The sequence below is a fragment of the Ambystoma mexicanum genome, chromosome 5p (assembly GCF_040938575.1).
Source record: "Ambystoma mexicanum isolate Mex_15411 chromosome 5p, UKY_AmexF1_1, whole genome shotgun sequence".
Lineage (NCBI taxonomy): Eukaryota > Metazoa > Chordata > Amphibia > Caudata > Ambystomatidae > Ambystoma > Ambystoma mexicanum.
Window position 1 is genome coordinate 23,438,952 of NC_090930.1, and position 12,580 is coordinate 23,451,531.

The window sequence follows — 12,580 nt, forward strand, 5'->3', positions numbered from 1 at the left end:
GAAAACACTGTCCTACTGTGCAGGGTGCATAACAAAAGCTCAAAATGATAAATGAGCAGGTGGTAGAGGGAGAGATTTTGACCAGCCCAGAGGGACAACATACGTTTCGTACAGTATATACAGTGTGATGAAGTGTGTCCCATTTCTCGAAGGGGGAGTCGCCTCCTTTGGAACTAGGGAAGCGAGTCAGCTAAACCGGTTCCCACTCGGGTTGGCACCCCTCCCCTGCGAGGACAGGCAATCCTGATAGAGGAATAATCATTATCCTCCTGTCAAGAATCCCATAGACATAGCGCCTTCAGTGCATATATCGAAGGTTGCTATGGTTTCCGACTCTTTACAGGCCTACACCCGAATCAACCTGGAGACCGAGATACAAGTTCTTCCCCCTCGCTACCAAGGTGGAGAAAAACACACCCACATTGTTGAAAGGCCTGCAAGCCTCACAGGAGAGCCCTCCTCTTGGGGTATGTGGCCTGGAGAGAGACGACAGCACCAGATGCAGTGCACAGCGCCGCACTGGAGCTCCCGGAACACTCGCCAGAAGAGCCGCAGCAGAAGAGACCAAAGGCTAGTGAAGGCACCACTGCCAAAAGAACTGGAGACAATGGGCCGTAGAGAGGACCGCGAGGAAGTGCTGAGCTACAGCCAAAACCCCATCATCGCTGGCAGAAAGGAAGCACCCCTCTGACCAATCCGAAGGAAGACCAAGTGAGTCGCTGCCACCTCCGCGACCCATCCGACCAGAGGAGCACCACCTGGAGGAAACAGGTACGCAATGGATTAGGGGAGTATGGAGGTGGACGCCACGATCGATCCAAATGACCCCAAAGTGGGGTAAAAGCCTAACCAACATAGGGTGGGCTTAGAGAAAAAGTACGCCAAGGCGGGGTGAGAGCCTTACGAACCGAGGCTGTGTTGAGAGAGAAATTACCCCAAAAGTGTCGTGAAAGCCTGAGGACCCCAAGGCAGAGTGAGAAAAGAAGGACCCTAAAGCGGGGTGAAGGCATGATGATCCCAGGGCAGGGTGAGAGAGAAACCATCCCAAAGTGGGGTAATATCAAAGATACCTGAAGAGAGGGTAAGCAACCAACGTCCCCAAAAAGGGGCAAAAGCAAACCAACCCTGAGATGGGACAGAAGGAGGAAGGTCCCAACGGGTGAAGGAGATACAGAGACCCCAGGGTAAGGCAAACGACAGAAAGAGTGCAAAAGACATTAGTGCATTCCGTCAAATAGAAATCCTGGGAAACGACCAGGTACAAGACTTACACATATAAAACGCCATCATATACCTTGCACTGCTACCAAATGGACATTCTTTTGCTGGCAGAACCACAGGGCTTGAAACCCACTGTACAAGAAAGAAACCAAACAGTGGGTCAGAAGCCAACCAACAATCAAGCCTTGGGTGGAAATCTAAACCTTGTGTTCTTTTTGCTAATTTCTTTTTGCATTAGTCGTAGGGCAGAAATCAGGGCAGATCTGTTGTTCTTGACGACAGACAAATAGTGTGTTGTTGGACATCCTGACTAGCATTCTTGCCTGCTCTCTTTCCTTTATAATAGGGAGTAGACATTTAGGGATAGAGGTGTATCTTGAATTAACAGACCAATTATTGAAAATGTCAACTTGCCCATCTCGTGATTCTGACTTACCACAACAGCTAATCGGATATGAACATACAATATTTACAACAGTAGAGATCTGGAGTTAGGGGTAATGATGTGCAGAGTTAGGGCAGCATGGCCTTTCAGAGCAAGGGGGTGGAGTGTGAGGGGTCATTTAAAAAGAGGAAAATTGGTGATATGTTTGGCATCAGGGAAGGAGTTCCAGTGGACAGGGGCAAAGAGAAAAAGGGACCATATCTGTGAGGCAGCACAAGGTGGGCCATGAATAGAAAGGATGAGTAGGACTCTGGAGTGAAAGGTGCAAGGTAGGTGAGTGGCAGGTGATTTAGTTAGCCGGATGGGAGGAAGGGTGCTGGACGATGAATAGATTTAAAGGTCAACGGTTCCTGGAGAACCAGACAGCACAGAGGTGGTAAGTAGAGTTGAGTAGTTGGTGAAGCAAAGAAAAACGTGTAAATGGGGGGGGGGGGGGAGTCAAAGGAATAGAGAGTGGGGCCAACGAAGAGTCTAGACCAGCAGTCAAGACAAGCAACTACAATGATGGAGCAAAGCATTTCAAAGGAGGGGTTTGTGATAAGGTGGGATAACGTGATGTTTAGTTGGTTAAGTCTGTGTGACGGGATGGCCCATCACGCAGAACCATGCCAACTATGAAGTCCAAGGGTATTTATTTTTAATTTACAGACTGGCTTGATGCTCAAAGAGAACATTTTCTATGGTTCTCAGGGTTTGTGGTTTTTGGCGCTAGAGCCGTCCTTCTCTCACTCAACTTTCCCCTGGATTTCCTCCTCCCTATCCCAGGTGTCTTTATCAGGGATGTTGTTAATTGCCAACAATAACATCTAGCGGTCTGTTCTCTTTCTAAGACTTGTCGTGATACCCCTAAAACGATAGGATCTTCTAACTGACCCTCGCCTATACCTGCTTAGTAATCTCGGGGAGTAACATGGTGCCTTCCTCCGCCAGGCATCACACTCACTCCTTTCAGACCCACTTCAACCTGACTCTGCGCTGTACCAGTCTCTTAAATTGTTCTCCTCCCACCATGTCCCTGTACCTCCAACCTCTCACTTCATCTTTCCACCTCCACCCTTCAATCATACTTCCTTCCCTTGTCCTGTTCTTACTAAGATTCGTACCTCCAACTACCCCTCTCTGTCTGTTGTCTCTTCCCTCCTTCCTCTCCCTCTATACCAATAGCTACTTCCGTTTCCCCACTCACTGTCCCCCTACCCACTCTCTGCCTATTCCGCTACTACCAATTTCACTTTATCACTCTTACTCCTTTAGCAAACCCAAGATATAGTGCGCTGCTCACCCCTTTACTACCAATTACCCCCCTACCTCTCATCTCCTTCACTTGCTACTTCGACTGCTTTCTTTACTTCTTCCCAACTAAGACTACTTCAATCCATCACTATTGCCTACTGTACCTCTACTACTCACACTCTCCCCTCTCTCACAAACAATCCAGAGACCTTTGCCGCACTACAGTCGCTCCCGCCCTCCTCTGGTCTCCTGGACGTCCTCCACCTCTGCCGGGCATGACCCAACTGCGGCCCACACCAAAAAAACTCCCAAGCTCCCTCTTATATATTCCTCCCCCTCTCTGGATTGGCCATTTACCCTACCAAACACCTAAGCATTTCTCTGCTATCCCCCCGATAGAACCTCAAACTGAGGCTCCACCTCCAACACCCAAACCAGGCCTGACCCAGGCCAACTGCACAGGCATAACACTAATGGTGAGCTTCTCCCACCAACACCACCACCACCACCACCCGAGAATCCCCCTCCCCAACACCAACCTCTCCTCTACCTCCTAACAGAACAATGCATTACATCCCCTCTCCAAACCTCAAATACTCAAATGTAGAACCAACCTCAGAACCCCCACCCTCCGCATAGGAGCCCTCATCCCGGCACCAGTGGCAGTTGTGAGACAAGCATGGAATAAAGAGATGGCACAGACAACAGATTTCAGATTGCTAAGCAAATCTTTTATTAAATAGCAGGTTGGTGTGAGGCCTAACTTGCCCTATAACTAAGGTGGGATTTTCCTTGCCTAAATAAACTAGCGAAAGTCTATGTCCGTAAGTACAAATCAAAAGTCTGTCTGTGTCAAAACCTATGCTTTCCCTCACACCTAGAACTAAAACATATTCTAAACCAACTAAAACTTTGTTAAAAAATAAAGTGTAAAGCTGCTTCCAGCTTGAGCTCTTCTTTGGCTCCCTTCCCCAAGTTCAATACAGTGCCAATAGCTGCTTGCTTCAAAAACGTTCCACCAGGTATTGGGATTCTCTTCCCCAAGTTAAAAGCTCAGTTGTTCACAATGTTCAACAGGAGCTCGGGTACCTTTCCCCAAGCTCAAAACCACACTGATCAACAATGTTCAACAGGAGCTCTGGGTAACCTTCCCTGAGCTCAAATCACTTTTTCACAATGTCCAACTGTTACTTGCTTTCAAAGATCCTTAAACAACTCTCATGGGTTGGTTGGGGCTCTCTAGTCTGGGTGCAGTTGATAGACTGCACGGTCCACCCAGTACAGGTCATGCAACCAGGGGCCCTTGGCTTCTTAATTGCTCAAGCTTTCTTTCACATTTACTTGGCTTCCTCTACTGTATTTACTCAAACACTAAAAGTTCACTTGTAGGTGATTTGCTCTCTTCGTCCCCCCTTTTATAATCTCATATCGAGTTTACTTTGCCGGCTCCCAATGATAGCCTTTTTATACGTCTTCAGGCAACGCATTGCTGGCATTACAGTCGTTTGTTCTCTCATTAATGCTTATACAGGTTTGGAGGCTTTATCGATAATGTGCCGACTGCACACGACCACTCTGACACAATGTAGCTAGTAACTTTCACATGCTCCCACATCAGGTTTCTTGTAATGTGAGAACCTCACCGGATGCATTCTTGGTTCCCGCCACTTCTCCATTCGCACAGCCTCCTGTGCTTGAGGTCAGGGTCCCACCTCCTGCCCCTCGGGCACTCCTGGTTCGGTTACTCTGCCCCGGAAAACGAGCACCTTGCAGCCACGATGAAAGGACCAATAATCCACACAGCTCCCTACTTCCGAGTCTGTCAGCTCCCTGGAGACATAGCTTCCTCACCACGCTTCTGCAGACTGCTTCACTCTGCAATTCTCCAGCGTCTCGGCACTCTGCTCTCCAAAGGTTCACTACTGGCTGTGCTGTACTCCCTACTGCTCCCTCTCTTGTGTGTTCCACCCTTTATACACCTGAACCCTATTAAGGGTCCTTGGCTTGTGCTGCCTGACTACATTCAGCCCAGTCAATGGGACATGCCTGACCTTTAGTCTTGTATTCCTCTTCTTCGTCCCAGTACTAGAGTGGTGTTTTCTATAGGAAGTTTGTAATGCTCTTGGAAGCTTCTTCCTCGTCTCAGTACTTTGTGGGAATAATGGGGGGGGGGGGGGCAGATGGGATAGGATTGGCAATTTCCTATGAAGGCTGAGGGAGGGTAGGTCAGTGTTGGGAAAGCAGGGATTGTTAGGGAGAATTCTCCCTTTAGGCTGAATTTCCTAACCTAGTGAGTCCCCCAGCAGCTTTGCTGGATTTCTGGAGTTTGTTTTTTTCCTCCTGCCAAGAGTGAGACTCTTTTTCTCCCACTCTTGGACATGATTTATGGTATTCCTTTGACTGGTAATGTGTTTTATGGGCTATGGGGTCCTTTACTCCATAGGGTCTCATGTGTTTTTCCTATGTGTGTTACACAGCAACCTCAGTGCAGTGACACAGGGGTGTCATAGTGACACCCCACCATAGACTCCATACCATGGGACTGACTACTGTCTCCCAGGGCATGTTAAGTCACCATTGGCTTTACTAGTCCCAAATTAATGACAGAAACCAGTACAAACCATCATATTGTGGACGTACTGGTCGGGGCAATTCGATTGCCCCGGGGTCTTTTTAGTCGAGGGGGCATGTCTCCGTCCCCCCTGATCGAGTTTTGGCTGGTGGCAGTGGAAACTACTTTTTATATCCGACCGCGAATATTTTCCTATGGGATTTTCCCATTGTTCGAGGCTACCAATTTTAATTTTTTAATTCTCATAGCCTCGAACATACCGCCTGTTTATTTATTTAATATTAATTCGCCGGTTGGTATTTTTTGCCAGGACTCGATTCTAAAATGGCGTTTGTGTTCTCTTCTGTGACTCCAACCCAAGTCGAGCCCTTTGTTCCACTCTTTGGCAGGCTTCTCCACAGAAGCCTCCAAAAGTGGTGCCACTCTGTCTGGGTACCACAGGGGGTGTGGGAGGGGGTTTAGGCACCCTGGACTGAGTTACCTTGGTAACTCAAGTCGCACTCTTGTGTGATTGGCCCAAGTGGTGAGCCGGCCGGCAGACCACTTAGCATGTTTGAGTGACAGCTAGGCTGAGTGAATGGGGGTTTTCTGCATAAAAGCAGGGCTTTGGGGACTGGAATTTCAGAAGTCGCCACAGGACCTGAAAATCCGACGAGGGAGAAGCTGAGCCGACCTACCACGACGACACCACCGACTCACCACTTCCCGACGACAGAGAAGATTCTCCCGGCTGGCGAGGCTTCTTCCCCTGACTGGTGGGCACAACCAGTTTACCTTTCTTTCTTCGCACCCCAGCCCGGTTTGTCGTCAAACTGCCTGTGCCAAGCACCCTGGCAGCCGGATAGCCACTCACCACTGAACTGCGAATCACCGGACCGCTCCTTGTACCTGAGAAACTCAGCGGCTGGTTTCTTCCCTCGCAGTGCAACGGACTCCTGTCTTCCTCCACAACGAGATCCTCTCATCCCCCGGACGAAGCACAAACTTGCACCCGCTGTCAGGAACAACTGCCCCCGCTGGAGCGTTCTCACCACTTTAAGGTCCCCCAGGCCTCCCTTTCTAAAGATTGCTACAAGGTAATAATAACCCCTTAACCTTCTGGACTGGGCTGGCCGCCTTGACCCTCTAACTGGTACCTTTCTTTGGTCCAACTCCTTTTTGAACCTTTACAAGACTTTTGTGTACTGCAACCGTGTGACCTTGGACACATTTCGTTTGGATCCTCTGAAAGTGGATCCGGCCTATTGAACTCTAAACTTCACGGTTTTACTCTGCCTTCCTCTTGTGTTATGTTCTTGTAAAAGCGTTGGGACCTGTTTCAATTTATTCTCTGCTCTTCTCTCCCTTGTTTTAAACGAACTATTAGAGTGCCATCTACGTTAAGCGCTCACCGCTGTCTGAAAATAAGTGGGGCTTTACTTAAGACTTGTCTAATATTCTTTTAAGGGAGTATATATCTTTTAGTGAACATGTTTTTGAATTGCTTACTATTAGTGCCTGTGTGTTTTTCTAGATGTGGTTTTAAATAAATAATTATATCTCTTTTACATCAAGCCCTGGTCAGTGTTTACTTGTTCTACTGTGTTCTCTTGACCTATTGTGAATACTCTGTATACTGCCTAACTCTTCTTGAGGGAAGTCTGACTGCTCAGCCACAGCTACGAGGTAAATCTGGGTGGTACAGACTGCTACCAAGTGGGTTTACTGCCAAACACCTGTAGTCCTAAATCTTTTGCAGTGGTCCCAGAGGGAACTGCACAGGTTTCTGCCTAACAGGGATAGCATGTCTTGCCTTCAGGCCCCCTTTCCCCAATCGCCAAAGACCCTCCACTCGGGTGATCCTCCTTCGCTTGTCTGCTACAAGGTTCGGGATCCAAAAGTGATGGCCCCTCCCTAGCCACCCGAGCAGAAGACCCCTGGGGAGTAGTTGCGAGAGTGCCTTCAGGTTTCTCACACAGTGCATCTCATGTATTTATAGCCAAGCTCCCACAGCCTCATCCTCACCGCATCATACGATTAACATTGCCTTTGTACCTCCTGAGTAATCCGGGAAAACCATAATCTTTGCACCGCCCACATTATGGACAGAGGGTTGTCTTGCGTCTTGGAGGATAGCCTCCCTGTCCCAAAAATGTTGCAACTTCACCACAATAGCCCAGGAAGTGCCCCACAGGTGGTCTCCCTCCCAGCACCCTGTGATTCCAACATCACTCTGCCTGGAGCAGCCCTCTGCATACTCAGCCCTTTCTTCCAACAATCTCGTAGTCGTGACTGCAGCGTCATCACTGTGTCCTCCACATTTTCAACTCTCCTTTCCACCTCGGTCACCCGTTACCCCACCTTGTTCAGGTCCATCCTGACCAGCGCTTGCTCAACAGACACGGTTTGTACTTTATTCTCCAAGGACGACCTTCAGACCTGAACAGCCTCCAAAAATCTTTGCACTGTTATGGCGCCCTCCGATGCCACAGAATCTCTGCTCTAATCCACAGGTTGTTGCTTCAGCTTAGGCTGCATGCTCATGCCGCCCAGGCACTGCGCCAGCTTCTGTTTCTGGCCGTTGACCATCTTGTAAATCAAGGGGGTTCAGCACCTCCCCCTTCCGTCTACGACTGGAGGGCCAAATGCTATGACAGGTCCTCACCTGTGCTCAGCTCCGGCCTTCCCCATGGTTACCACTGGATGTATGTGGTGGAGTGAGTGGGTCCCTAGTGCTTCCCCAACCACATCCACTGGGCCCCAGCCCAGAACTAGCTCCAGAGGCCTCAAGTGGAGCCAAGAACTTCAGCACAACCCCCACACCAGGCATTGCTCTCCCCTACACCGGTTCAAGCTGCAGTCCAGCACAGTCAGCACATGCCATTCCTAGCGTGCCCCACCTCATACCATGCAGGTCCTCTGGACCGCTGCCTACAGCACTCATCCACATCCAGCTTAGAGAGCTTGTCCACCCAGCCCTTAGTGCCCCGGTGGCCACTCCGATAGCCCACGCAGCTGCTCCATCATTCACTCCGTACCATAGCGATGAAGTGCATCAGGAAGAGCAGCCGCCTCCCGCAATCACGACGGGGTGGTCGCCATCATCGCTGTTCCTCTTCCGACGCCACAAGAATCTGGCTGTGAATGGCACAGATCCTTACCATTGGTGGGCTTGGACTTGCTTCTAGATCAGATTTTGTATAAGAAGAGGACCTCTGCAGCCATTTCTTTACATAACCCTTGGAGTCAGGAATCCATTGAAGAAGCACAGCCTGGTGAAGATCCGAAAATGACTCCTGAAGTGGCCCAGCATCTCTTTCAACATCCGTCCTGGGGAAGCCCTGTGTGACTACCAGATCTCGGAAGACCCTGAACTATGCTTCAACCCTTGGACCAGTGGGACCAACTAGTCTTGAGAATCCTGCCCTTCTGAGCCTTCGGAAGTGTCCCTAGACTGCCCAGTGGACTGAGCAGCTTTCTCGTGGTCTCCCTTGCCAGAAGCATTGCTGTTCCACGTTCAATCCCTTCAGTGGTCGCTCGCTCATGCCACAAGTCACCTCTTCCCAAATGGCAGTGTCCCAGCATCAAAGGATCCTGTCCTGGAGCAGCTTCTGTGACCGCCACTGGAGGGACGTCTGTCATCACCTGTGTGCGGGACATCGCTGGAACTATGAAGTGTCGGAGGAAATCTGCTTTGGTGTTTCTTGCATTTCTTCATCACCATTTTCACCCGACCGGAAGAATCCTTGAAGCCACATCTCCCGGGCATCGCTCACCAGAACCAACAGTGAAAGAATGAGCCCCTCCATCCCAATCAGAACATCTGTGAAAATCAGAGTCTGGGGATAAGTCCTCCATCGTATAACATTCCACTCACCTTTTGGTCGGTCGAACATAACCTGGGTAGTAGAACACATTTACTTACCTAAGTAACATTGTTGAATAATTTCTTTGAATTATCACCAACGCAGGTTAATTGCAACCTAAATGCAGAGACTACCTTCTGGGGAGACACCCTGTGGTCCTGTGACTTTTGGGCACAAGACACCACTCTACCCGTTTGGTGAATAAGTGATTTTTTAATGCATTTAAGAAGCTATGGTGATTATTTATATTTGTATCAGAGTATTGTGCGATAATACTACCTGCTAGATTCAGTTTTCAGTGTGAGCAAGGCCTATAATAAATAACGGTATGTTTTATACTTACTGTGTAAATTGAATTATTGTGAGCTATACTGTGTGGACTCATTGAGGGCCCTTGGCCTAACTCATGCTCTCCTGTGAATAAGCCTCAAGTGTTTTCCATTGCTACCTTGATAGGGTTTTGGCAAACCTCTTAGAGTTCCCTATTCACTATAAGTAAGGTGGTCTTCTAAAATATGTCCATGAGGCCAGGTTCTAGAAATCCATCTCAACAGGCGATTATGAAGGTCTTAAAGCAGGACAGCCTAAGCATTTTACACAGTGATGGGGCACCCTCTGGATGCAACAGAGATGGGGAGCAGCAAAGGTCACCCTGATCAGGCAGTGAGACACATGGCGACAAAGACTCTGCTCCTTCTAGCACCTGGAAGGCCAGGAGAGCAGTAACGGAAGAAGCGATAGCCTTCAATTGCAAGTCAATAACCGGGTAAGTACCAAGCGCCAATTTGACACAGGGATCAATGCAAGAGATGGGCCTTTTGCAGGGTTGGGAAGCCCACGGTATGGCCCTAGGAAGCTTCAAACTGCTTCTAGCGGCTGGTGTCTCGTGCAGGTATCCAGATTTGTTGATTCCCACCAGTCCAAGGGTCAACACATCAACAAGGGTCTTCCTGGATCATTGCAAGATAGGCAGGGCATACCGGCATTTGCCTTTGGCAATGCGGGTCATCGACAGCAAGAATATTCTGGGTCTTCCGCACAGTACTTCTCCTTCCTCTGTGTTAGAAAAGATTTTTCATTTAGTTTTTACCATCCCATATACTTCTAAGGGACACTATTAGGACATTGTTTCAAAAGCCCTACCCAGACTTCATCAAAAACATATCGGAGCCCGTACAACAACTCTGCTCTTAGTATAAGGCTGTACCACCTGAGAATGTGGGTAGCATGGACAGAGCAGACATGCCTATCTTAGGGGGAGAGAGAGCTGTAGTTCAGTACAAAGAAATTGTAGCATACACATAGGCCAGATAAACACTGATACACCAAGTATTGACAAATAATGGTTTATTTTAAATACAGTAGGCCAAGATAAATCTCAGGGAAGTAAGTGCTATTCACATTAGTTATAAACACACTTATAAAACCAACACTACCTATGATATACAAACCAAGGCATAACCCTATTAAGAATAGCATTGAGCAGTTCAAGGTGAGTCAAACCTATAGTTATACATTCAAATAGGCAATATGCTATTCTTGTTGAATAGGACCAGGCTAGTTATTTTTAGATTACAATAAGTAATTCCAGGGTAGTTGACCCTATTGGTCAGAACATACAGTGTTATTCAGTTATAGAATAACTTAATTAGACCAACACTGCTAGAAGTATATCTTGCAACATATGTACCTGTCTTCCATTGTGAATGGATGCAGCTACACCACCAGTATTACTTTTAAGAACACAGTTCAGAGGTAGTAAATTAACTCATACTTTCTAGAGCGGCATTAAGCTACTCAGGGACAGGTAAGAACCCTGGGGTCACAGCATGTCGAGGGATGGTTCATTTTGCAGGTCATGTTGAGACTAGTGGATCACACCAGCCTCTGGTTAGGGGTTTTCTCATTCGGGACCCCCAGGCCGCTGGGAAGGAAGGTTATTTCAGGCTTCGGTTACACAGCAGGCTCTCCGTTCGCAGGAAATTGTTACAGCCGCCGTTTCTTCATATACCTCTTTGGTTTTGGTTCCAGTGGTCAACTTGTCAGCAGCTTCCAAGATCAGAGCATTTATCAGGAACTATAGCACAACTCCTGCAAACTCTCCCTGCAGTTTACAGAAATGGGTGGTCTATGTGTCCTATCAGGACAACCAGCCCCCCACCCCTCCCCAGTGGGAACTGGTTCCTTTCAGGCAAGGTGAAATACACAGGGCTGCAGAGTTTTGGACTACTCTCTCACGTCTCATTTTCAAGAGACTTTGGCAGCCTTGGCGTGGAATACAAAGGATTCCCACCAAAGACAAAACTTCAACAAGGGTCTTTCCCGCCTAGGACAGCAGAAGAAGACCCAAGAAACAACAAGCAAATGGGAAATGGTGAAAAAATAAGATGACCACCATTCTAGCAGAATGGTGACCCCCTCCTGTGCATTACTGCGGCTGATTGGGCAGCTTGCAAGTAATAATGACTAAAAGTGATAAAAGTAGTGTCACTGCCACCAGCCATTCAAGCTAACTTGTAATTTTAACAAAAGTCTTACCAGGTAAGTGAGAAAGGGGATACTGGGTTTCTCCCAAGCACTTCACATAAGGTGGGGTGTAATGGCTACCTATATAAAATGTAAAGGGGATGGGAATCCTGCCTTACTTCTTGGGAACATTATTTCACCCAAGAGGTAATAAGAGAAATTAAAAGGGCAACACAGCCTTAGCCCAAAGGTTATAGGGAACTAAAAAATCCTAACGTACACTACGGAGAGAAATAAAAAGAAAACCCATAAAAAGAGTGAAAGACTAGGTGAGAGGGGAAAAAGATTCCCCTTCACCTAAGAACAAGGTTAAATAGTTACCAAGTCCCAGGCAAAAAGGTTCTGGGGTTGACACAGGTCAGGATGATTTTCACATTTATGAAAATCTTACCTAACAGACACCCTTTCTTTTTGCTTTGTTTAGACTCCTGCCTTGACTTTTTGGAGGTCAGTAAAATGTTCTGCTATACTGCCCTCATCACCTTTCTCATCGTGTCCATATGATTATCAGCACTGAGAGACTATGCCTCTCTTTGTGAATTTCTTGTACTTTTACAATTGCTCACATCTCCTTGCTGAAGTGTGGTCAGGCTACGTTGTATCCTTTTAACCTTTTCTATACTGGCTTTTGGGATACTTTTTCAATGTGGCATGGATGGGCTGGTGGCACTGGACATTTTTCGATTGTCATGTTTTATCGTTTTTACTCGTGCACTTTTGCATTTACCACAAAGGGCT

At 47.8% G+C, this 12,580-nt stretch overlaps 1 protein-coding gene across 5 annotated transcripts in view; it reads right to left on the minus strand.

Annotated features, from left to right (window-relative positions):
- The window catches only part of TAF1 (TATA-box binding protein associated factor 1), a 1,380,965-nt gene that overhangs the window by 381,458 nt on the left and 986,927 nt on the right, over positions 1-12,580 (minus strand). The gene's annotated exons all lie outside the window — the stretch shown is intronic.